Source organism: Puma concolor, chromosome E2 (assembly GCF_028749965.1).
Source record: "Puma concolor isolate L17-30 chromosome E2, mPumCon1.1.hap2, whole genome shotgun sequence".
NCBI classification, from domain to species: Eukaryota; Metazoa; Chordata; class Mammalia; order Carnivora; family Felidae; genus Puma; species Puma concolor.
This window is the reverse complement of record NC_141681.1, coordinates 34694159-34721084: the sequence shown is the minus strand read 5'-3', so window position 1 is coordinate 34721084 and position 26926 is coordinate 34694159. Positions and strand designations below refer to the sequence as shown.

General features: G+C 51.7%; 1 protein-coding gene across 2 annotated transcripts in view; it reads right to left on the bottom strand.

The window, feature by feature from the left end:
• The window catches only part of ZNF423 (zinc finger protein 423), a 334487-nt gene that overhangs the window by 295837 nt on the left and 11724 nt on the right, over positions 1-26926 (bottom strand). The gene's annotated exons all lie outside the window — the stretch shown is intronic.

Genomic DNA, 26926 nt, shown 5'->3' with positions numbered 1-26926 from the left:
CCAAGTACTGAGGACACAGTTGACAGCAAAAGTTTCTGAGAAGGAAGAGAAGCACATGTCTATTTTAGATAAGAAGCTGCTAATATCCCCCCCTCCAAATACCACCCCCCAGCTGAGACCAGACACTTGGTGTTTTTCCAGCAGAGAAGCATCCACCACATTTGCGATCTCAAAATAAAGTCTGGCGTCTTCCAGGGACAACCTTTCAGCTGCCAAATAGCTGGGGCTCGGCCGAGGATCTGGCCACCTGACGTTCTGGGGGCAGGGGGGTGCACAGAGTCCTGGCAGTGCAGAGGGAGGGCAGAAGGGAGGTAGGGGAGAGTTTATCTCGACACTTTTCCCTAAAATGCTGATCTTAGGTCTAGACACCAGAAAAGATGCTGCTAAAATTACTAGGAAGCCTTTCCCCAAAAGGCAATTGGTTACATCTGATTTTAAAAGGCACTTGTAGGAGCTCACCCTCTTGGCCCAACCGGGAGTTCCGGATGAAGTCTCTGGAAGAGGCCTGCAAGATTACAGACTCAGTGAAAGAGAAATGGAGGCCCCAAGAGGATTTCCCAGGAGGCAGGGCAGGAACTGGAACATGGGTCCCTGACACCAATCCAGGGTCTGGGTCTGAGAGCCACAGGGACAGCCATGTGCCTCAGCCTGAATAAGGCCCGGGTGTCAGCACAGAGCCTGCTTCAGATCCTCTGTCCCTCTCTCTCTCTGCCCCTTCCATACTCATGCTTTATCATGCTCTCTCTCGCTCTCTCGCTCTCTCGCTCTTTCAAAAATAAACATTAAAAAAATTAAAGCATGGGGGCGCCTGGGGGCTCGTCGGTTAGGCATCAGACTTCAGCTCAGGTCATGATCTCACAGTTCGTGGGTTTGAGCCTCGTGTCGGGCTCTGTGCTGACGGCTCAGAGCCTGGAGCCTGCTTCGGACTCTGTGTCTCCCTCTCTCTCTGCCCCTTCCCCACTCACACTCTGTCTCTCGCTCTCAAAAAATAAATAAAACATTTGAAAAAAAAATTTTTAATAAAAGAGAAAAAGAAAAGAAATTAAAACCCACCCCCCCCCCAAGGTTGTTTTCTGCACATGTATGCTCGGTACACACACTTCATTCCATCTGTCCTTTGGAACCTATTAGATAAGTGAGGAGCAAAGTATGGCATCTCCAGTCTATCAAAGGCCCAGAGAGGTTAAGGCACTAGTCCAGAATCACACAGCTGGAATCCCCCGGTCTTCCATCTGCCAACCTCTGTAACCTCAGGTCACAAACCCCCTTCTCTGTGCTCCAACAGTGGCCCTTCCCGAGTTCATCAAGTGTGCCAAGCCTTCTGGGCATGGTGAGCCGTGTGCCACCATCAACACCACTAGTGCCCTCCCCCCGCGCCCTGGCCAGGCCCACAATCTTCCCCAAGTTACTCACAGTTCAGTCTCAGTTCTATCATCCCCTTTTCTGGGAAGCTTTCTATTCATTTGAAATCCAATTCCCCTACTCCTTGACATCTCCACCCCCCGACTGAGTTGCAATATAGCATCACAACCAGGCCTACCTTCCCTCTACAGCAGGACTGCACAAAATCACCGGGAGGCATTGTGAAAACCCAGATTCCTGAGCTCCACTCACAGACTGGACGGCACAGATATAGAACATTCTCTTCATCAACAAGAGGCCTGTTGGACAGTGCTGGTCTAGACCCCAAAGAGCACATGTCATTGTTGGTAATCACAGGCTCATCTGTGTGAGGAGTTGATGACAATCATCTCTTTCACAAGATTGTATACTCCACAAGGATGGGGCCTAATATTGTGCCCAGCTCATAGTAAGCCCTCAATAAATATTTGATAGATGGATCATGGACGGACGGACGGATGGATGGATGGATGGACGGATGGATGGACAGTTGAATGGTGAGGACTCTGGAAGAGGCAGGGATCCCAGTGGCCTCACCCCACTCTAGGGGAGTACACCCCCATCAGCTGGTGAAAAGGCTAAGCTTTACACTTCACCTCCCCAGACTGTCCTGCCAGAGCATGAGCCCTCCACTGGATCCCATAGCCCCTGTCCCCAAATAGGAGCAGAAGACTGTCCCCCAGGTGCCCAGTAACCACACCCTGGCTAAGAGCAAGCTGCATTGGAAAAGAAAGTCAATTCTCAAATGCCTTTACTATTTTGAGTTCTTGGACACCTAGCAAACAAGAGCTGACAATCTGCCTTAATAGCTCCAGTTCTGAGTGTCTTAAAGAAATTTCTTTCCAACTAAGTAACCCAAATAAATTTAGCGACTTTTTTTTTATAAGGAGAAATAATTAAAGAACAGATGGTGTTGCTTACTTTGAAATTTCTGCTCTAAAATAGATTTTGTGTGCACCCTCGTTGGGGTTCAACTCCCGTCCCCCCCCCCCATCCATGTGTCAGAAAAGGAGATCAGCTCACTAATTACCTGGCTGTCTTTTCCCTACAAGATCCCAATTTAAGAATCTTGTTTCATTCTAAGAAAATTAATTCAAAATGCCAAATAATTTAAAAATGTATTAAGATTCCCCTTAGACTAGAAAGCAAAAAGGAGCTTTCATTTGCTAAAAAATCACCTTGGGTAGTCAGATTAAAGTTTAGCGCTTAAGACTTGATCCCCAGAACTGAGCTTTTGGCAAAGCTATTGGTTCCATATGTCCACACAATGTTTCATTTAAAATATATGTGCTTTTAAATTGGTCTCCAACCATTTCTATGCCACGGTCTCTAACCGCCCCATGCATTTTCCCAACCCTTGGAGCCTTGTTCTCCTCGGAAGCTAGACTGTTTTATTTGCATTGGAGGTAACCTATTTCCAGCCTGCCAAAACCTGTTCACTTTCAAAGCCACTTTTGGAGATTTTATAGCCTGAAATGGAATAAAATTTAAATTTAATAAAATTTGAAACCCGAACCAAAAAAAAAAAAAAAAATGAACTGGTTTAAAAGCCAGCTACCCAGACGTTGAGGAAAATATTCTGAGAAAGCCCCACAGGGAGGAGGGGGAGAAAACCAGACCATCGTTAGCCTGCCAAATGTCATTTGGGGCTGGTTTCAGAGGAGAACCAGAGCTGGGGATGCAATGCAATTATTTAAATCCAGAAAGAAAAATGTTTGCTCCCAAATTTGGCAGCAGCTGATTGCCTCCGATCCTTCTCATTTCAAACTCATTCCATGCATGGGTGGGGGAACCTTCCAGGCCCAGAAGAGTGTATCAGATAAGGGGTGTTATCGCACCCGGCCTCGAAAGTTGAAAGGTCCTGGGTGGCTGTTTTTTTTTTTTTTTTTGGATGAACTGAGAGTTTCACTCTAAAGCATTGTGGGGTGGCAAACCACATTTTTCTTTAAACCACAGGTTGTATCAGGAGGGGATTTTCTCTTTTCCTTTGTTTCTCTCTGTCTCTGCCTTTGTCCCTGGCTGGCAGCCCCCCTCTGCCCCTGCCGTGCTCGCTCTCTCTCCCTCTCTCTCTCTCTCCCTCCCTCCCCCTGGCACCCGGTGTGTGAAGGCCCCGTCTGGCTGTCACTCAGGCCCCTTTCTGGGCTCCACAGGCCTCAGGGTATTACAACCCCCCACTGCCCCGGGTCCTCTGCAGCCTGGGAAGCTGTGCTCAAAGGCCGGCGGCGGGAGTCTGGTTTGACACCCACAAAAGGGCTCTGGAGGATGCACCAAATGCCCTCTGATGGTTTTCTCCCTCCTCCAGAGATGGTTCCTAAAGAAAACCAAATCGCCTGTCCTGTGAGGGGGAGCCAGGAAGGTGAAAGAAGGGGCCCTCCAGCGGTCCCTGGTCAGGCTCACTGATACATCGGTTCCAACAAGAGCGTGGGCAGCAACCCCAGGGTGTGGGGGAGAGCCCCCAATACCCAAAACTGTGAGTGCGTGTGGGCTGGAAGGTCACTCGTTTGCCTAAGTCACCCCTGCAGGAGTTTCTGAAGACGAGTCATTCAGCCAAAAGGACGCTGCTCCCTCACCCTCCCTCCTGCGAATACATGTCCCACTGCAAGGCGCCCAGCTGCGTCAGAAGGGATGAGACACACACTGCTCTTCTAGCAACTTCCATCTCCTGCTTCCCCTGCCCCCACCCCTCGACCCAACACCTCCCCTGCTCTCCCTTCCTCCAGCAGGAAAGATAACAGCACCGCTCACCGCAGCCAGTGAACCACACGGCATCCTCAAAGCAAACTTGAGAGGTGAGATACTACTGCTACCCCCCTTCAGCAGGTATGAACACTGAGGCTCAGATTGCTTAAATGCTTTGCCCGGCTAATCAGCGGCAGAACCAGGATTTAACTGCTTTTAACAGATCTGTGAGTGGATCCTCAGTCTCTGCAGGACTATGGCCCTGGACCCTCTGCCAGCAAGGCCTTGCCCTGGGGTGTGGCCCAGAAGTCGGGATGGGTGGTGCTGAGTCACCCCCACTCTCCCATCAGGCCACCCTGGTGACTAATGACTCTGGGCAAAGCAGAGAGGCCCGTGTGGGGGACAAGGCCTGTGACCGACCTTGAACTTAAGAGGCTCCAAGCTCTGACCAGCGTCGCTAATGGGCCCGGAGTAACCTGAGCCAGGCCTTGGATGGAGGCTTAAGGCATTAAGGCTGGCTGGCCTGCCGGCCGGCTGGCACCACTACCTGGATAACAGCCGGACTTCTCCATTTCACGGGGCCTCTGTTCAGGGCAACCTTTTCTCATACGGCAACAAAGCAGTCCCATTTATCAGGCGCTGACTAAGCGCCAGCGCTCTCCCAAGAACTCTACACACATTATCTTGTTTAATCTTCACCACTGCACAGAAAAATGGCATCGATGCTGCATTCGAGGCAGCTGAGGCTCAGAGAGGGCAAGGCAGTCGCCCAAGGGCACACAGCCAGGAAGCTCTTCGAACAGGCCTGCATTCTTAACCACAGTCCTGAGCTGTCTTTGGAAGGAGATTCTCACTTGAGATTATTGGTAGCTTCTTTTCATTTTAGTACATTTTCAAATGCTCTGCAACATTCCAAGGGGGAAAAAGAAGTTGTAACTGGATAGGGGAAAAAAGGGAGGGAGGAAACACAGAAGGTCGGGGAAGAGTATTAAGGTCATTACGTTTGATGGGAAAACTTCACACACACACACACACACACACACACACACACACACACACACACACACCTTAATCTGCTGTTTATTTGGAATTTTGTGATCATCAAAAATAAAAAATCCCAAAGGCTCATTTTTCTTGTGTAGGGCTCAGATCTTTAGTTTCAAACTGGGCAGAACGCTCCAGACACAAATTCTTCCCTTCCAAGCTACCCAACAGGCTTCTGAGCCCAAGACAAGGCACCACAGCCCCCAGCCCAAGCCCAGGCAGCTCCTTCACATGTTTCCCGAGTTCTCACGGCAGCTGGGGAGGGAGAGACTGGTGACCCTTTCCCAATGAGGATCCTGAGTTCACACATGGCACACCAGGTTTCCAACATGGGTCAGCCTTCCAAAGCACTTCCACCCTGCTTCCAACATCCTGTCCCCCCAGCCCTACGAGACGTTTGCCACTGGATGCTCTGGGGCCCAGGGAGCACCTGCAGAGATGCCCACACAGCACTCGAATGATGGCACAGCTTCACGGAAGCCCTAGGCCCCGGTGGGATGGCAGGCAGGCAGCAATAGTGGGCTGGAAGCTGTAGGAGACTCACTTCCCCTCTCTAAGCTTTTCCAGTCATCACATCCTATGTTTTCCTGCAGAACAGGAGCTTTTCCGGGTCCCTGGAGCAGAAGGAAACCTGCCCCCTTGCTGCCTCCCTCTGGCCCCCACGTCTCCAGCAGACACCGAGCCGCCTAGAAAAGGCCACTGCCGAAGGGTGCCCCGTAGCACAGGCCTGAGAATCTGCCGGGCTGGCACCCTCACCCACTAGCAGCTGCCCTTCTCCCCGAAGGGAAAGAAACTCGTGGGCGGGTTTTTAAGGCTCGAAATAAAGTTTAAATATTACGTGGAAATTACTAAACAAATCAAATCACTGTTAAGTGGATGTCACGGGCTTCCTCTAGACAATACGTTTAATGAAGATTATTGTCCTCCTGGTTATAGTTTGAGATTTGCATTTTATTATCAGAGAACCACTTATGCATTACTCCAGGATTTTCATTAGGTAAATAAATTTTTATGTGGATTTCATTATATTCCCTTGGCTGAGATCCTGATCACTTAACAGCAAGAATGCCGCTCCGACATCCTCTGTGTCAATCAGGATGTAACAGTTTCCTCTGGTTGTTGAAAAGTACTTTTTAAAAACTCTGGAGTTGATGGCCAAAGGAAGAGGGACGGGGTCAGAACTCAGGGTAGAGTCTGTGTCCAGTGCTTTCCCTGAAACAGACACACAGAACCTAAAACGAAATTTCCTATTTAAAAAGGTCCATGTCGTTACATATATATATGTGTGATCTATATAAAACTGAGATTCAGATGCTTTATGTATAAAATTTATATGTCAGGTATAAATTTTTTTCCTGGTGTTTTCTCCACCCTGCTTTGGCCACTGCAACACAAACTGATGTAATCGCCCGGGGAATAACAGGGCTGAGGTGTGGGCCAGTCCTGGAGAAAAAAAGTTGAAAGAAACAGGAAGAAGCAGGAAGGAAGACGGTGGGGGTAGACATTCCTGGAACCACAACCATCAGCCGGAAAAAAAAAAAAAATCTTTTCTAAGAAGTATAATATGAAGCAATTAAGCTAATTGGAATCTAGATTATACCAGGCGCCTCCGGAAACTTGAGACCAGGGGAATCTCCTTGCTGGAAAAATCACACCTCGGTATGAATGAGTGAGGGAAGGAATGAATGAATGAATGAATGAATGAAGCCGCTAAAAGCAGACCCTAACATCCAGATCTAAGCCACGCGGCCCTGTAAGACCTAGGTGGTTCCAGGTGTCCCTTTTCTAGGGCCTGAGAAGGTTTCAGAAGAGTTTGCTATAATAAAACCTCCTGCTTGTTGAAAAGGGTTGCCACACGCCAGGGACTGGGCCCCGTTTGATGCGGATATGGCATCCACCTCCAGGCCACGCAGCCCAAAGGACCAACAGAGAACCTCTCCAGATGTCTTGCCTGAGAGTTCATCATCAGAGAGACAAACACCTCGAAGAGCGCAGGAAAGAACAGCAACAAGGGTTATGCGACGAGGGGAAGCCATTGAAGGAGGGGGCATACGAGTCAGGCTCATTGCCATAACTCACCAAATGCCCTCACATGCATTTCCATAAGGATGGCCTCCAGCATCTAACACCTTACGTGCTGTAAAACAATGAGTCCCATCACCAGCTCTGTCCCAGATTATCTTCGTGATTTGGAGAAAACCAATCACCTCCCTGATTTATCATCAGTGATAATAACGGTAAGGTGCTTCCTTGAGTTGTGTGAGACTAAAAGAAAATTGACACAGAGCAGGAGAAAATATTTGCAGATCATAAATCCAGAATACATCGAGAACTCCTATTCAACAACAGGGCGCCTGGGTGACTCAGTCAGTTAAGCATCCGGCTCCTGGTTTTGGCTCAGGTCATGATCTCACGGCTTCGTGGTTTCAAGCCCCACATCGGGCTCTGCACTGGCAGCTTGGAGCCTGCTTGGGATTCTCTCTCTCCCTCTGTCTCTCCACCCCTCCCCCACCCAGACTGTCTCAGTCTCTCTCAAAAAATAAACTAAAAAACAACCGCAAAAACACCACCAAAAACAACCCCATTTAAAAACTGGCAATGGACTTGAACAGACATTTCTTCAAAGACATGCAAATGGCCGCCATACACGCAATGAGGCTCTACATCACCGTGGGGAAACGCGAACCAAAACCACAGCAAGATATCACCTCACACCCACAAGAATGGCTACTATCAAAGAAAAACAGAAAATAACAAGTGTTGATGAGGATGTGGAAAAATTGGAACCCTCGTGCACTGTTGGTGGAAATATAAAACGGTGCAGCCACTACAGAAAATGGTTTGGCAGCCGCTTAAAACCTTAAAAGTAGAATTGCCATTCGATCCAGCAATTCCACTTCTGGGTATAAATCAAAAGAATTGAAAGCAGGATCCTAAAGAGAGATTTGTACACCTGTGTTCATAGCAACATTCTTCTCAAAACAGCCAAGAGATAGAAACAACCCAAGTGTGTACCAGGTACCCACAGACGAATGGACAAACAAAATGTGATGTATACATATAACGGCACATTATTCAGCCTTGAAAAGGAAGGAAACCGGGAAGCCTGGGTGGCTCAATCGGTTAAGCATCCGACTTTGGCTCAGGTCATGATCATGCAGTTCGAGAGTTCGAGTCCTGCACTGGGCTCTGTGCTGACAGCTCGGAGCCTGGAGCCTGCTTCGGATTCTGTATCTCACTCTCTCTCTGCCCCTCCCCTGCCTGCACACATGCTCACTCGCTTTCTCTCTCTCTCAAAAATAAATAAAAACATGTTTTTAAGGTTCATTTATTTTTGTGAGAGACAGACAGAGCACGAGCAGGGGAGGAGCAGAGAGAGAGGGAGACACAGAATCCGAAGCAGGCTCCGAGCTGTCAGCACAGAGCCTGAGGCGGGGCTTGAACTCACGAACTACGAGATCATGACCTGAGCCAAAGTCAGACACTTAACTGACTGAGCCACCCAGTTGCCCCAGTAAAAAAACATTTTTTTAAAAAAAGAAGGAAATCCTGACACCTGCCGCAACATGGATCAACCCTGAAGACGTTATGCTAAGTGATACCACAAAAAAACAAATACTCCATGATTCCACTTACATGAGGTACTTCGGGTATCAAAGCCATACAGATGGAAAGTAGAATGGCAGCCACCAGGGGCTGGGAAGAAGGGGGAATGAGGAGTCGGTGTGTATGGGGACAGAGTCTCAGTTTTATAAGACCAACAGAGTTCTGGAGATGCATGGTGGTAATGGCTGCATGAGAGGTGAATGTGCTTAATACCACGACACTGCACACTTACAAGTGGTCAAGACAGTGCGTTTTATGCTGTGTGTATCTTATGACAATAAAAAAAAAATGAGAGGTGGGGCACCTGGGTGGCTCAGTCGGTGGAGCGTCCAACTCTTGGTTTTGGCTCAGGTCATGATCTCATGGGTTCAGAGGCTCAAGCCCCGCGTCGGGCTCTGTGCTGACACTGGGGAGCCCGCTTGGGATTCTCTCTCTCTCTCCCTCTCTCTCTCTCTCTCTGCCCCTCTTCCGCTCATGCATGCACTCTCCCTCTCTCAAAATAAATGAAATAAACATTTTTTAAAAACGTGAAGAAAACATTTTTCTAAACGCGGGAAAGGAAGAGATGTGGATGCAGACGACTCTCGTCCAGCACCCGGGACGGAGTAGGGACTCAACAAATGTTCACTGGGACCACGGAGTGTGGTCCGCACAAAACCCTCAGCCCTCCAGTGGCTCCCGTTCCAACAGTTTTTGTCAGCCATCGACAACTTTCCCAAACTACCAGCTCTTCAAGTTTTCGAAGGGCACAACAAACACCTCCTTAATTTCAATCCCCAAACAACTCACCTGTGCTACCCACGTAGGGACCTACCTGGGAGTTTCCCTGTGCCCTCTGCATGGGCCAGGAAGGAGGGACATGATAAATGAAGGTCCCCGAAGGGAGGGTTCCCCAAATGCAGCAGCGGTCCTGCTCAGGTGTGTGTGGGCGGGGGGAGGGGAGGGGTGGGGGGGAACATTGGGAGGTTTTTTTATTTTCTTCTCTATATTTTTATGCATTATTCTCATCTTCAATAGAGCAACTGTCGCAAAATGTTCAAGACGTTTTCATTCTTTTTTTTTCAATATATGCAATTTATTGTCAAATTGGTTTCCATACAACACCCAGTAATCATCCCAAAAGGTGCCCTCCTCAATACCCATCACCCACCCTCCCTTCCCTCCCACCACCCATCAACCCTCAGTTTGTTCTCAGTTTTCAAGACGTTTTCATTCTGATAATAAGGGCAATAAAACAGAGAAGTGCCAAGCAGCTCAGGAGCATCTTCTTGCATAAAGTAAAAGGGTTGTTTACACTGCCCTGCCCTCCAATCAGCTCCCTGGTGTCATCACTCACCTCCCATCCATCACCTCTCAGCCCCAGGCACAGGGGCCTCCTGGCCTCCCTCAGACACGCACTCACTCTGCTGCTCTGGGCCTTTGCACGTGCTGTTCTGCCTGGAGAGTCACATCACCCCCCTTCACATCTGCACTCCAAGTCACTTCCTCGGTGAGGCCTCCTCCTCCGACCCAATCTGAATGTACACCTTCCCTTCCCAGCCCAGCCCAGCCCAGCCCCCCACACTTCTCTTTCATTGTCCCCGTCAGCCCTGACCACTAACACCACACACAGGTGTACAGATTGAAGGAAGGAAGGCTGGTTTTAAATCATTCTTACCCACTCAGCAGAGCAGCCCCAAGCCTGTCCTTTGTCCACGCTTTCTAGTAACCCCAGTACAAACTGCTGAAAGGACTTGACAGAAACACGTGGACTCTTTTCTAATTCAGACCTTTCACTAATTCCGAGTGGCCTCCTGCCCACGGACATTAACAAGAGCACCATGAGATGGCCCATCTCCAGGGTCCTGACCCCGCATTCCAAGTCTGGGGCATTTTTCTCGAAGAGCATTTATCACTCAATCAAACCACCCACCCCGCCAGTGCTCTCGTGAGCGCCACTTACAAGAGGCTCAGCCATCGCTGCTTCAAATCTCACTTGTCCTCGGTATCTCCTGTTTATCTTGGGAACCGTCGACATGAATAGTCCGTTTGTTGGAAGAACATAATATTTTCCTTGGCTTTTAGGCAACAGTCTGGCAAGTGAGCTTTCCCCATGTAACTTTCTGATGGCTTTATGCGAGCAGTTAATTAGAATTATACAGACATGTTTATAGAAGTTTAAATGAAGCATAGTTCGAGTTTGGGAAAATATATATAATTACTCACACCGACACTTCCCACTGAAAGAGAAAAGGCAACATAAGCAAGAACACTGAAAGCAGCAGCAGGAGTGAGGAAAGCCTCCACCAGCTTCAATGGCTCCACCTCGGGGGCCTTGGGGAGACCCAGCCCTGGAGGGGAACCCACAGCCCCACCACCTAATACTTTGCTCATTAGGCTCATACGGCAGCCAACGCTCTCCCAAAAGGGTCCCCGGGGCGGGCGCCAAGCACCAGGCGAGGCCCACGTGAACCCATGCACACACGCGGCAGTCCCTCCCACGCACACTGCGCAAGGCCATAATCTGCTGTGCAACCAGCTATGGAGAAGAGGTCTGGAGACCCAGGGAGGCGCTTTCTCTGCCCTGAGGGAGAGACCTCAGCCCTCGGAACTGAGCGATGCTTCTTGGCAGCCTGCGGACCCATAGGCAGAGCTTTGCGGCAGCCTCGCCTAACCGGGCTCCACCCGCCTTCCAGCCCGACCCCCACTCCCTCTGTGACCCCAGTCTGCCTCAGCGCGGCCCCACCTGGCCTGAGCTGCCCCCGTCCTCTCCCCTCCCCACTCCCATGCTGACAATGCGGCAGCGGCCCACAGGATGCGGGTGTGTCCCAGAATCCACTTCCCCTGTCCCCTGCCAATGGCCAATCTGACTCCCCCGTTCAAGAACTCTTCGAAATGATTCTGATCCCTCGTCTTTAAACTTAAAAGAGCCACAGCCAACTGTCCCCACCTTCGTGCTGTCTAGAATGACCAGCTGGCTCCCACTCCAGACCCAGGATTTGGCATCCGCAAGGCTGAGTACTGAACTGCTTCCCCAGGAGTGAGATGGACTCAACACCCCTGATGTGGGCCGACCCCGCTGTCACGTGGGCCGAAGGAAGGAGCCTCCAGCAGCAGAAAAGAGCTGTCCTCAGGGCAAAGCGACCCCACCCGTATGGCCAAGGGTCAGGTCCAGACGTCCAGGCGGGCACCCGTCCCGCCACTGGCCTTAGCCAAAGAGATGAATCCACGGCCCCCATCCTCAGCCCACCCCCCACAGACCCTGCACAGGTGCTGACCTCCAGAAGCGGGTTCTTCCTCACACCAGCCCTCGGTGAAGCCACTGCCAGCAGTCTGGTCGCCGTAAAGAGAAAACGGGTGCAGCGACTCAAGAGGCAAGACCTCCCCTCTTCCTCAAAAAGCAACGAACACAAAAAGGAATCTGGCTCTCCAGGGGAGAGGCAGACAGAAGCACAGGAGGCAGAGGAAAGCGACAAGGAGTCCAGGAAGGGTAGCAGCAGCTTCTTCACTCAGCACAGATTTACCAAATGCCCATGCCAGGTCACATACTTTCTGAACCCCTGCCCTCCTGCCCTCCGGCCTTTCTCCTGAAGTCCAGGGACCCAGGAGCGGATGAGTCGAACCCAGTCCCTGTCCAGATAGAGCCGGGAGCCAGTGCAGAAGGCTGTAAACAAGCAAATGCTTGTTCTTACCAAGAATAACTAACAAGACACACACACACACACACAAAAAAAAAAAAAAAAAAAAAGGAAAGAAAGAAAGAGTAACAGCAGTAGGCCCACTTTGGGGGAAAGGCAGTCAGGAAAGGTGATGCTGAACCTGAGTCTAGAAAGATGAAGGAGCCAGTGGAGGCAGGAAAGGGGGAGGGCTAATTCAGCCAGGGGTGAAGGCCTGCAAAGAAACGAAGTACTCCTGGGGCGCCCACGTGGCTCAGTCAGTTAAGCGTCCGACTTCGGCTCAGGTCATGATCTCGCCGTCCGTGAGTTCGAGCCCCGCGTCGGGCTCTGTGCTGACAGCTCAGAGCCCGGAGCCTGTTTCAGATTCTGTGTCTCCCTCTCTCTCTGACCCTCCCCCGTTCATGCTCTGTCTCTCTCTGTCTCAAAAATAAATAAACGTTAAAAAAAAAAATTTAGAAACGAGGTACTCCTGGAACACGAGGTGAGGAAAACAGGGACCAGAAAGATCAAGATGTGGGAAGTGACCATAGGAAATGAGGGACATGTTCCAGAACCTTGCCTAGAAAGAGAGACAGGGCCTCGAGAGCTGCCTGTCCCCACACAGCGCTGGATAACTTCCAAGCAGCCTTTCCACCCATGCCTTCTTGCTGACCCACCTCAAATTGTGTTCAGATATCCCCAGAAGCCACTAAATGCAAGGAAAGCTGGGGTTTTCTAAAGCCCCAGGAGTGGTGTTCCCTACCTGGCCCGTGATTGGTCTAGGATATGCCGGGAATGCCACTCTCACCAATGACACACAAGGGAGGGACTGCAGAGCCATGTAGGGAAGCTATACTTCCCCTAACAGCAGGCTGAGCCTGTGTAAGGGAGCTTCTCTCTCCTGGTCTTTGGACAAAGACATGGCTGGGAGTGGGGTGTGATGTCTGGCACCACAACAGCCATTTCTTCACCACGAGGAGACAAATCCGAGGCCAAGAGCCAATGTGGTTGAGCAGGACAGAGCATAAAGATGAAATGCACCTGGGTCCCTGCTGACAGTGCTGACTGCTCCACTAAAATACTCTGTACATGCACCCTCCATGATACCTCCCCCTGTGCTGGAGCTGTTTCCAACCTGGACTGCATGTCATGGTGTCGCGCAGCCCAAAGCATCCCAACTCACACAATCCCTTGTCAGCCAGCCAGTTCCATCAAAACTGAATGTCTGGCCTGGCTGCTTGCTCTTCCTCTTTCCAGAAGAAGCTTAAGGTTTCTCTGTGCCATCCCTGCCAAGAGAGGCCCTGATCAGTGATAGATGCAATCCTCTCCCCAGGGGGATTTCACAACCTCAGGATCCTGGGGGAAATCCAGTCCTAAGCAGTCAAATGGTCAAAATACAGATCATAAAGATTAGAGGAGGGAGGGAGGAGGAGAAAAAGTTATTTTTAATGACCCCATCCAGTCATAAAGTGCTAAAGAAACCTCAAAGTGCCTGAGTCCACATTCCTGCTCTAATAGGCAGAGGTCCAAGGTCACAACGAACTCTTTCTTTGCTCATTTCATCTTTGTAATGCCCCTCAGAGGTGGGGACGTTTCCCCTATTGTATAGTTGGAGAAACTAAAAGCAAATAAAGTCACAGTTACGAAGACAGGCACTGGAGCCAAGAGGCCTGAGTTCAAATTCCAACTCCTCCATTCACCTGCTATGTGATCTGGAGCCTCAGGGCTTCAGTTTCCTCATCTATTAGATGGAGGATAATGTCGTGAGGATAACATGAGACCGCGGTACGAAGGAAGGACACCAAGCCCTGCGTGTGGTTTCCAACCAGGGCTGTCCATGACGAAGTGCTGGGGTCCACAGGAGCTCCTTTCCTAAGGGACGCCCAGGCTCCAGGGTGGTTTGACTTTTCCTCCTACAAAGTGGAGGTTCTGGAAGAGCAATCAGATACCTATAGCTGAGGGCTCTCTGGCCGCCAATGTCAGGTTGACTAGGATGTGGGGCAGGTACCATTCCTTAGCTCAAAATTCAAATCCAGCCGGGATCTTTTGTCCAACCATTCCCTTACTAAACGGTATCAACCCGGGCCCACTCAACACGAGAAGATTTTAAATGTGTCAGAATCAGCTACAAAGTCATTCCAGCCAAGCCTGCTGACCAAGCCGGGCGACACCACTTGGATCTAAAAAACAGTCTGAGATCATGAAACGCCTGTCTTCTGGGGGCAGTAGGCTCTAAAGGGAGCCGCTAAGGAGGAGGCCAGGAATGCTCTGAGCAAAGCCAAGCTCCTGGGAATAAGGGTGTGACCTCCCAAAGTGACTCCTTTTCCAGATCTCTGCCCTTGGCCAATATGGACATCAGGAGGCCTGGAACCAGCAGCCCCTGGGGCAGAGCCATTGGGCCCAGGGGAAGCCCCTCAAATAGGGAGGGCCAGAGCATACATCTCGAAATAGATCAGAGCAGGGCACCCAGAGAGCTTCCCAGCAAATCACCCGGCCTCAAGCCTGCAGCACACTGGATGAGACCCACTGCAACCAGGATCCCCAGTCCCCTGGGGGCCAGGCAAGCACATACATGAGTGACCTTTGCACAGGGGACCGTGATGAATACACCCCACCCGCTGGAGCAGCCTCCACCCCCACCACCAGAATTGCTGTCAGGCAAGGCAGTGGGCCCAGCAGTCCCAGACCTGCCCATTTGCGAAGAGTGCTAAGCAAGAAATCGGAATGAATTTTTTCCGTGAAATCTCCAGATTTTCCAATGTTGGTTTATTTCTTTTAAACACAGCACAACCCAATCAAAACGTATCTGTGGGCAACACTGGGCCTCAGGCCACCAGTCTGCAACCTTAATCGAAAAGGCTGGAACAGCAACGTAAAGGGGTAGATGCTCAGGTCTGCAGCTTTCCTCCCACTCGCCGTGGCCACCCCCCACCTCCATCCCCTTCCTCTTGACCCCTTTGCCAGCCCCTGATTGATTGGAATGGGGTTCACATGCGTAGGAGCGGTTTATCTGCCTCCACAAGCTCACCCATCAGGCAATACCCACAGCCCAGGACTCGGGAAACACCTCTCCACGAGAGAATACCCTCTGCACTTGGCTCTTCTGGAGGCTGAGGTTTCCTCCCCGAACAGGATGGATTTCCATGCCAGAGTAAAGGTCTGCGCATGCTCCCCGCTCCAGACCACGGTATTTATACAGTTTCAAAACTACAAGCGATTATTTTGTTTCATAAGAACAATCACTATGCAAATGAAACCTCCAGCTAATACAAACAGGGCTGTTAAATTCATTTGCCAATGTTTATGAAAAGAAATTCGGGGGGCCCTGACCAAGCAGCTAAGAAAATGTTTAATCACAAGATACATTTGAGGGAGGAAATTAGGCAAATAAGAAAAGATGCCCAGACTTGGCTCCCTGAGCCCCCCCCTACCACCACCACCTCCCAGCCCTCCTTTATTCAGCAAGACAATCATAGTGAAATGAAGAGGTTCCCAGAGGACAGGCGGATGTCAAGACTCGAGGAGGAAAAGCCAGAGGATGCAGATGCGAGGCAAAAACCCCAAGTTCCCAAATTTGGACCGTCCCCTCTGAGTCTACCCACCCCATTTTTTTTCATTTGGTTTTTGTTTTGTTTTATTTTGTTTTGTTTTGTTTTTGGCGGGGTTGTGGGAAGGGAGGAGGGAGAGAATGTGCAGGGGCTTTAGCCAGGCTGGCCAGGCAGGTGTGCACAAGGTGCTTGCTGATCTGTGGCTCCTACCTTTGTCAGCACTGGAAGCCAGAGCACATCCTGTAGGGGCTCACACACGTGGCCAGGCCCTGAACCACAGGACTCGGGGTCAGCATGGGGCCTCAGGGTCAGCATGGGGCCACAGCCTGTGACAGGGCAGGGGGCAGGCTAGGGGACCCAGGCAACACCAGAGCAGGACAGAGTGACCGGGACTCGGGCAGGATGTGTCAGAGAGGAGCATCTCAATTCCTGTGAGGGCCATGTTGTAGCCCCAGAAGAGTAAAGAGCCCCTGTGTCAGGAGGGATTCTAGAATGTTAGAGCAAAGAGAAAATCATCTCATCAGGCTTGCTTGGGCTCAAACCCCCATGTGGAGCCTGTGTGACCTCAAGTTACTGTCCCTTCCTGTGCCTCAGTCGCCTCTTCTTTAAAATAGGGATTAGGAGGGGCGCCTGGGTGGCTCAGTCAGTTGAGCGGCCGACTTTGGCTCAGGTCATGATTTCACAGTTCGTGGGTTCGAGCCCCACATCGGGCTCTGTGCTGACAGCTCAGGGCCTGGAGCCTGCTTTGGATTCTGTGTCTCCCTCTCTCTCTGCCCCTCCCCAGCTCGTACTCTGTCTTTCTCTCTCTCTCTCAAAAATAAAATAAACGTTAAAAAAAAAAATTTTAAATAGGGATTAGGAAAGCATGCCTCACAACACGGTTGTGATAATACAATGAGATCATACATGTAAAATGCTTAGTTGTGTCCCTTGGAACTTAGTAAATGCTCAATAAAGGGTAACTGTCAGGCCCAAATCCCTCACTGCCCAAAGAGGGCTGCTGTATTTCCCTCAGTCACACAGATTAACCCCAGCTCCAGTGGGTCCAGCAGATTTAAGGGAAGAATGGGTGGAGGCTAGGGCCTGGCCGTGCAGAGGCCCCTCTGGGAAGTACACTCAGCAAGGAGGCAGGAGGCGGTGGTGGTAGGAGGGACCTCTGGAGCCAAAGCTCCCTGGGGCTGGGGGAAACCGGAGCCTGGCCCTGGCAGGGCCTCCCAGGGGCCCGGGCAGGGGCAGCTGTCCAGAACTGTCTGTCCATGGAGGGGGCAGGGAGGCCGCCACTCGGAGCACGCGGTGTGCCAGTCCCTGGGGCCGGGCCGGCTCAGCCTGCTGGCTCCATCCAGAGCCCGCCCCAAGGGATGCTGGGGGAGGCAGCCAGGATCAGAGCCGCTGGCTGCGCACTCCCCTCCCCCAGCAACAGGGGACTAAAGTGGGTCAAGGAGGAAGGAGGGGGCCCAGGAGGGCTGGGGGAGGGGCCCGAGGAGCTCAAAAGGCACCCAGAGGGAGGGGACCAGGGGAGGATGCATGGAAAAGCAAAACCATGTGTGCAGTGGGCCTTGGGGGGCCAGGGCAGAGCAGAGCAGAGGCTGCCGAGGACTTAAGGGTTCTCAAAATCACCTCAGGATTAACTGCAGGGGGACCTTAGCCCTGGCTCCTGCCCCTAGAGCGTTGGTCCTTCTCTTTCTCCCACCCCCTGGCTTTGGGGGCTCCATTTCCCCCAACCCCTCAACCTCTTCCGGAGCCCCACACCCAATAGCCCCCAGCCAAAGGGTCTGTGAAGAGCTCTCAGTCAGTCAGCTTTGGCCCTCTGGCTCAGACCAGCCAGGAGGCGTGGTCTGAGGAGGGCGGGGAGAAGCAATCTAGCTGATCCCACCCTGGGTCCAAGCTCAGCAGGATGGTGGCAATGCCAGGCCAAGTCAGGCCCCAGTCACCAGGGAGAAGAGAGTGAGCCCCATGTCACCCCAGGGGTATCCTTGGGGGACCTGGTGCGAAATAAAAGGAAAAGACTCATGAAATGCCAAACAGGGCTGTTCCTCTGCCAGAAGGGGAAGCCAGGCCCCGGACCCCTCAGGGGCAGGAGCTGGGGGACCACAGTTCAGCCCAGGGAGACGAGGACTGGCGGTCAGCCTCCACCCCTGGCTGGCCCTGGCCCAATTATCGGCTTCTCTCCCAGCTCCCCCACCCTGCATGGCCCAAAAAAAAAAAAAAAAAAAAAAAAAAGGAAACAACCACCCAGGCAACTCGATATGGTCCAGAAACCTCCAGGGTCCTTGGGTTCCAGGAAGCGAGCGCAGGAGGGGGTGGAAGGCAGGGAATGCAGAGGGTCGGTGCCCAGGGAGAAGGATCTGAGGAGGGAGGAGAGAAGGAAGGCCTGCTTCCAGGCCTCTCAGCTAGGACGAGTACCCGCTGAGGGGCAGCCTGGAAACCTGGCCCAGGAGGGGCATGTACCCTTGGGTTCAAACTCAAGCTCAGGGGAAGATGTTGAGGGGGAAGAAGCTGCAGGCAGAGAGGCCAGGCCTTGGGCCCACAGGGCAGTCTGAGTAGAAACAGAGACCCAGAGAACTTTAAATCTCAGAGTCCCTCCGTAATGCCACCCACCCCCAGCTAGCACGTCGAAGATTCCTGGGCTGAGCCAGCCGGTTTCTTGGGGCCTGGTCGGGGGGGTAGGGGCACAGGAGAAGGAAAGACTCCCCACCTAAATGCAGCAAGCAAGCGCCTCCCCTTCCCACCTAGCAGAAAAGAGGAGCAGGCCTGGTGGGGTGTGCAGTTCCCAAGAAACAGGGAAGCAGGTCCAGTCCTGTGCACTGCCCACCCCACATGTCCCAAGCACCTGGCCTCACCCTCCCAGCCCCCACCTGTCCAAGCTGCTTCTCACCCCAAGTTAACTTGAGGAGCAGGCCCAGGCAGACAGGAAGGGGGGAGGGTAAAGGGGTGTGAACTTGGCCACCAGATAGGTCCTCAGGGGGAACGTGGCGTTACCAGCCTCAGAGTTCATAACTGTTTATGGGTCTGTCTCCCAGCCCAGAGTGGGTTCCTGGGGGAGGGGAGGCCTGCTCCTTCACCAGGCTGGGAGAAGGTGGCCCTGGGGGTGACTCAGGCAGGCACCATGGTGTCAGGGAGCCTGGCTGTGACATGTGACTTGGGGTCTCAGGCTGACCCTCAAAGTTTCCTCACCTGCAGGATGGCAAACATAATGGTACCAACCTCAGAGGGCTGTTGAGGGGATCCATGAGAAAATGTGTAGAAAGCATTTAGCATGCACTGGGCACACAGTCAGCCCAATAAAAATGATCAGTAAAAAGCCTTACCCCTTCCCACTGCCTCTGCGGCCCAAGCCACACTTGTCTCCAAAAGAGAAGAGCAAACTCTCCCAACAAAACTAAGGCAAGACATGATGCACAGAGACATCTGTGGACAGGCCCAGCCTCACCCCATGTGTCTGCGTGGGGGCCTGCAGTCAAACTCAGAACGCATGACAGGCCTCGCAGGGCCCTGGAGAGTCTAGGCAATGGGTAGTCTGAGGCAATGAAAAGAGGAAATTCAGAAAAAAGCCCATTCAGGCACCCAATCCAGAATGAACTGTGGATATAGCAGACACACAGGGACAGCTGTTTTCTCAGTGTCCTGGCTGGAGGTGGTGAGAATGGGGGCAAAGGCCCCCGTAAGACATGGGGCCTTGGAGACGCGCAGCCTGGTTGATGACTGGACACCGGCTGTGCTACGCATGGGCTGTGTGGGTCCGGACCTCCCTTTCTCATCTGGCTAATGAGGGGGACCCTGTCCAACCTACTCCCTGGTACTTGGAGGTGCCTGTGAGAAGCTGTGCGACCACGTGATGCTCAGAGGTTGTGCAAATTTGGGGAATATTCATGCTCAAGGCATGGGGGCCAGTCCTGGGACGAGCAGGCCACCCCAAACCCAACAACCTCTGTCACTCCCCTCCTTTGCCTCCTTCTTCACCTGTGTTCCGGCCCTTCCAGGAAAGCCCACCACACATGTCCCTGCCCCTGCAGGCACACATACTCTAAATTCCCCCAGATTCAGTCCCCTCAAGTCCTCATGGACTTTCCTTCTCCCTCCTCCCTGCACAGGGCTGAGCCCAAGGCAGGGGGCAGGCGCCCTGGGAATGAGTTCAGAGCCCAAGGGCACCAGCCACCCGCCTCTGCAGTTCCTTCCCCCGTCATCCTCCCAGGCCAGCTGACACTTCCCCTCTTTTGAAATGCCCTCCCAGGACAATGCTGTCCAAGGCTGACAAGCCAGAGCAGTCTCTCCAGAAAAATATTTGACACTTAACTGGTGTCCATCTTTCCCACTTTATTGTCATCCTCATTACCTGCCCCCAACTAAACTGTAAGCTCCCTGAAGGCAAGGACCTAGCCCTTTTCACTCACCTCTGTGCACCCAGCTATAGCATAAAACCTAGCACAGACTCAGAAGTATGCATCCAGGGAGCACCTGGGTGGTTCAGTCAGTGGGATGAGCCTCGGCTCTTGACTTCAGCTCAGGTCATGATCCCAGGGTCGTGGGATCAGAAACCACATCGGGCTCCGCGCAGAGCCTGCTTGGGATTCTCTCTCCTTCTGCCCTTCTCCCCCACTCACACTCTCTCTCTAAAGTTAAAAAAAAAAAAAAAAAAAAAGCATGCACCCAGCGAATGAACGAAGTCAAGAAGTATCCATCTAGTCAGTGAATGAGTGAATGTTAAGTGGCAAACACAAGAACCATTATTCACATCTGTTTGCCAATCTTCCGTCTATAATGTCTTGAACATAAATGCACTCAAAATTGCACTCCGGGGCCATATGTAGCCAGAGTACCTGTTCAAATCCTGTCTAGCCCTAGCTGTGGGACCCTGGGCAATTGAATTCTCCACGCTGTGCCTCAGTTTCCTCCTCTGTAAAACGGGATAATCACAGTGCCTACCTCAGAGGGCTGCTGAGGCCCGCAAATGAATTAACGAGGGTGAAGTGCTCCGAAGCAAACCAGTGACACTTACTTCTTACTATTATACAATCATGGCCGGCCCAAGCCGCGATCAGCTGCCCTCCCCGAGTCCCGCCCCAGAGCTAAGGGCCAATCAGTGCTCCAGTCCCCAGAGGGCCCCCCAGGGGCACATCTGGCCAGCGGAGCCCCGCAGCCCACCCACGGGCTGGCCGCCAGCTGTGGGCTAGGCGCCGCCGCCTCCCGCCCGCCCCCGCCCCAGCCCCGGGCCTGGGGCTCAGGAGTCCCGGGGGCGCCGGCTGGGCCCCGCCAGCCCCAGACTCGGAGGGGCGGGCGGCGGGGGCGGCCCGCGGTGCAGAACAAGCCCCGGCCCCCCTCGGGGCAGCGCGAGCGAGCGCCGCAGACCGCGCCTTCCCAGCCGCTCCCCCGCCGCGGCCGCTTTGTGCCCAAACCTGGGCCTGAGTTATTGCGCCGCAGCCATGGAGCCCTCCCGGGCGGGGGCCGGCCCGCCGCGTTCCCAGGACGGCCGCCTCAAAGGGGTCCGGGGGCGCCCCCGCGGGAGGGGCCGCTTTCCCAAGCGCCCGGCCGGCCCCGCAGGCCCCGCCCCCGGTCCCCTCCCCTTGTCCTCCCCCTCCACCCACCCGGGCCCGGACCTCCTCTCCCTCCGCCATCGCTTCTCCGTGCCCGTCTTCATGCCGGCTACCCCAGACCCACATCACCCCGGGCGGCTCCGTAGACTGACCCCAGGTGGACCCCAGGTGGGCCCCAGGGGCCCCCAGATCCCACCTCTGCTCCGGGAAATCTGGGCTCTACCCATCCCACCAGCCTCGGGTCAGAGCCCTGGCTTAGAAAAGGGTTGGATTCTGGGCTGGGCCTCTGAGGGAATGGGTTGTGGGAGCCTCCTGGCCTCATTTTCCCATCTGTCAGATGGGGGGGTGGGAATGTAGGTCCAGTGCCAGGCACTGGGGACATGGCAGTGACCGACACAGGCAGGGGCTCTGCCGTGTGGTGCTCAGAGCCGGCTGCCCAGGGAGGAACCATCCCTAAGCCCTCCACTAACTTGCCCAAGCTAACACGGAGATAGGACTGCGTGGTTTGGGGAGCAGGAAAGAGCCAGTGAGGCTCCTAGGGCAAGATTGGGATCCAGAAACCTCCCTTGCCCCATCAAATTGACTCCTCACCCAGAGAAGCCTGTCTCTGGGGCCTGGACTGTGCCATGGAAACCAAACACTGGGGCAGCGGTGGATCCTCCCATCGTGGGAGCTAGAGATCCAGAAAGGACCCCCATCTTCCGCAACCCCCCACCCCTTCAAAGCACCAAACAAAAGGCTTCCAGCCCCCAGCTCCCCTCATGCCCCCTCCCCATCACCCTGGGCTCAAGTGTCACTTCCCAGATGGCCTTGTCTGGACAGCTTCCCCCATCCCTCCCTGCCTATCCCAGGATCTGCTTTGTTTCCCAGAAATTGTGTTACTGACTTGTGTACTTGTAGATGGCACCTCACTGCCACTGCCATAAACTCTCGCCTGTCTGCTGTTGTGGCCTCAGCGCCCTGAACAGTGCCTGGCACATAGTAGGTGGTCAATAAACATGTCTGAGATGAACAAGAGAACAAATGAATGAACGAACAAAGAGATAAAGAGAGTAGCTCTTAAAAGCCTAGAAACCCACACTGTACCCGGATAAGAGGATACCATGACTGGTGACCAAATAAGTGTGGAAATCAGAAACTGTTAACATCTCTGAGAGTCCCACATTAGCATTTTAAAGGCTCTGAAAGCCCTGAAAGTTTTTAAAACTTTTAATTCTGTTTAATGCAGTGTTGCCAAATGTGTTTGGCCACAGAAAAGTTTTTTTTTTTTATTCTTTTGGTAAAACCTCAATCAAATCCTGGAATACATTTTGGGAAACATCAATATAAACTCACTTCCCACCCTCATAACCATGACTTTACAGATGGTAAACTGAATCTTAGAAAAAAGACTTGCCTCTTTCGTTCTGTGAGGTCAAGTCTAGCATAGTGCTCGGCACGTAGTAGGTGCTCCAAAAATATCCAAATGAATGGCTATAAAGTAAATTCATGAGTAAAGTTTACCACCCACGTGTATCTTCTTGGCCCCTGTACCAATAGTCTGAATCATGCAAGCAATGACAAGAGTCTCTTCCCCTGGGAGGCTGGCACTCACACACCTACATGTACACACACACGTACATACATGTACCCACACAGACGACTCGAGCCAGTACACACATGCACACATACAAACAGGCACACACAGTCATATACATATACAGACACATACACACAGGTACACCCATGCTGGGGCATATGCCTTCCACACAGTCCCCTTTCCTGTGCCTGGCCAGTGTGCCCCTTAAGGAAGGCAACTGTCCTTGGTGGGGAGAAGGGGACATAGGGCTGGAGAACTTCATCCACAACCTGGCACTTCCCAGAGGGTAGAGTTACTCCAGCAGGTGACAGATTAAAACCTAGGTTTTTTTCCCACCCATTTTCTCTGGCACAAATGTACAGGCGAGAGAGAGACAGAGAGAGACAGAGTCAGGCTGCCCTGAGTTTGACTCCCACTCCAACCCTCCAGATGGCCATTTCAGTTTGACAAAGCCCCTCCTCACTGCTCCTGAGATTTCACCCACACACCTCTCCTGGGAGTGGAGCCCCCATTCCACAGAAAATGAAGCTGAAGTTTATCATTAACATGGTGAGGATGTGGTGGGATAAGGGTGGGAGCCCAGGTACACTTGTTAAGAAACCCCCAACACCCAGAAGCTTGAGGGTCCCAGGTTGTTCCTTAGGTAGGCTCTGCTCTGGAACAGTGGCAGCAGCAAGATTGACCTCCAGCTTTGCCCTGCCCTCAGGCATAATTCTGCTACAAAGTCATTGTATGACCTTGGACATCTGACTTGCCCTTTCTGGGAAAATCTGATCATTCACATGAGACAGGAGCTCAGCTAGGATTCTCTAAGATCCATTATTGCTCATGAAAAAGAAAGCCTGAGGCTCCCACATGAGTAGTCAGAAGTGAGTGTCCAGATTAAATGAGATACTGCCTGTAAAGTACATTGCCCAGTGACCGCATACAAGGAGTGTTCATTAAATGTTAGCTGCTCTTGGTGTTGTCTTTCCATCCTTCTGGGTCCAAATCAAACACTACCCCTCTTCCAAACCTTGCCCAATTCCCTCCATCAAAAAGAATCCCTTCAGGGGTGCATGGCTGGCTCAATCAGTAGAGCATGTGACTCTTGATCTCAGGGTCATGAGTTCGAGCCCTGGGTATAGAGAATACTTAAAAAAAAAAAGTGGGGGGGAGTCCCTCCAACCTCTCTTACCCCTCAACATGCACCTCTATCTTGGGCTGCTCTATCTAGTCCTGTGGTTAGAGTCTTATGTCCTCTCCAGACTGTGAACCTGGTCTACCTGATGGCATGGCCTCCATTTGGTTCATCTCTGCATCCTCCCTGGAACACAGTCTATGAGTCTCACCTGAATAAAATACTCAGGATTTAGATGGAGGGGCAGGGAAGGAAAGGTTGGATGACAGATGAATGAATGGATGATTGGGTGGATGATGAATGGATGATGGGTAGATGATGAATAAAATAGATGGATGGATGGATGGATGGATGGATGGATGGATGGATGGATGGATGATGGTTGGAAGGAAGGAAGAAGAGACATGAATAAAGGACTTAGGGAAAGAAATGCCCAAACCTCCAGCTGCCCCTTCTGAAGAATAAATAAAAACAGTCTATAAACATAAGGAAAATGGCCAACCCTGGTAGTAATTAAGGAAATACAAATTAAAAGATAAGCTGTTTCTTGTCTATCAGACTGGCAAAAAGAGAAAGGGGGAAAGAAGAAGAAGAAGACAAAGGAGAAGGAGAAGGAGGAGGAAGAAGAGGAGGAGAAAAAAAAGAACACATCAGTATGTGGGCAAGGATTAAGAGAAACCTACATTCGCACACTTATTGAAGGATAAACTGGTACACCCTTTGTGGAAGGCAATGTACAAATATCTATCATATTCTTCGAGTGACTACTCTTTGACCTAACAACTCCTTTTCTAGGAATCTAGCCTAAGAAGCACAAAGATTTATAAATGAGAAGTCTCCCTGCATCATTGTTTTTCACAGTGAAAAACTGGAAAACAAATAAATGTCCATCAACGGAGAACTGTAGCTAGACTGTGGTGCATCCGTTCTATAGAATGATGGCTGCTGAAGTGGAGTAGATCTACAACGCGAACATGATGGTCTTTCCTAGACGAACAGTTCTTCAGCCTGGCTGCACACTCATATTCCCCCAGGAAGCTTTAAAAAAGAAAGAGGGGCGCCTGGGTGGCTCAGTCGGTTAAGCGTCCGACTTGTGATCTCCGCTCAGGTCATGAATTCAGGAACCGTGAGATGGAGCCCTGTGCTGACGGCACAGAGCCTGCTCGGGATTCTCTCTCTCCCTCTCTCTGCCCTTTCCAAACACTGTGTTCGCATGTGCAGGCTTGCTTTCTTTCTCTCTCTCTCTCTCTCTCTCTCTCAAAATGAGTAATTAAACATTTTAAAAAATACAATAGGGGCGCCTGGGTGGCTCAGCCAGTTAAGCATCCAACTTGTTAACAGGCAATGTTATTCCTTGAAGTGCCTAAAATGATATTGAAGTACCACCAAGACTGGAAGCTCACTGCTACTTGAAAACAGCACATAACAGAAAGTAGATCCAAGCGGTACATGATACTATCTAGGGTTAAAATTATGTATATATGGATACATATGCATATGTTTTTGTGTAAATGCACCACCAAAAAAGGTCTGGGAGAAAAGATAGCTGTGGAGAACAGTGCTTACCTCTGGGGAAGAAAGGCATTAAATTATTTTTTAAGATGTGTAAATCTTTTTTTCAAGATGTGACTATAGGGGCGCCTGGATGGCTCAGTCGGTAAAGCGTCCGACTTCAGCTCAGGTCATGATCTCACAGTTCACGAGTTTGAGACCCACATCAGGCTCTGTGCTGACAGCTCGGAGCCTGGGGCCTGCTTTGGATTCTGTGTCTCCCTCTCTCTCTGCCCCTCCCCCACTCGTGCTCTCTCTTTCTCCATCTCTCAAAAATGAATGTGTTAAAAGATTAAAAAATTAAAAATTTTAAAAATAAAAAAACAAATAAAAATTTTAAAAGATGTGACTATAGATCCCCAAAGGGCAGGTTACACAGGCGGGTGGCGAGCAGAACACAGCTCCTGTGCCTTCACTCCCAGCCGCCTCCCCTAGCCCAGAGTCCGGGGACCTCTCCAGCCCCGGAAGAAAGCATGAGCTTCTCTGCTGCCTTTTCTGGCCCATTGGGCAGTTATAAATAAAGGTAATGGTCATTGACAGGTTTGCTACCTCCAGCAGTGTGACCCTGGGCAAGGTAGTTCTGTGCCTGTCTGTACCTCTGCGAAACTGAGATCAGTCCGAGAGCTAATGTGAGAACTAGAGGGACAGGCAGGATGAGCTAGAGGCAGGGTCTGGTACAAGTAAGTCCCTCCATGTGTCCTCGGCAGGGATCAAGGTTGGCCAAGCTGCTTGCTTTGTTTTTTTTTTTTTTATTTTATTTTTTTTTTCAACGTTTATTTATTTTTGGGACAGAGAGAGACAGAGCATGAACGGGGGAGGGTCAGAGAGAGAGGGAGACACAGAATCGGAAACAGGCTCCAGGCTCTGAGCCATCAGCCCAGAGCCTGACGCGGGGCTTGAACTCCCGGACCGCGAGATCGTGACCTGGCTGAAGTCGGACGCTTAACCGACTGCGCCACCCAGGCGCCCCAAAGCTGCTTGCTTTGAATGGGCACACCTGGGACCCGGTCATCCTCTACCCACGGAGTCCCTGGGTCAGAGAAAGACCAGGGAACCTGCTCCAGTGATGTCTGGCAGAGCCCCTGGAGCCAAAAGAGCCAAGGACACCGCCAGTTGAACTCTCCGACACCTGAAAAGACACCAACATCACAGTCAAGCCCTTGACGCTTCTCTTACCTGATTTTTCCCTCAATGTTCAAAAGGGCCACAGGAGCAAGGGAGCAAGAGCCCAA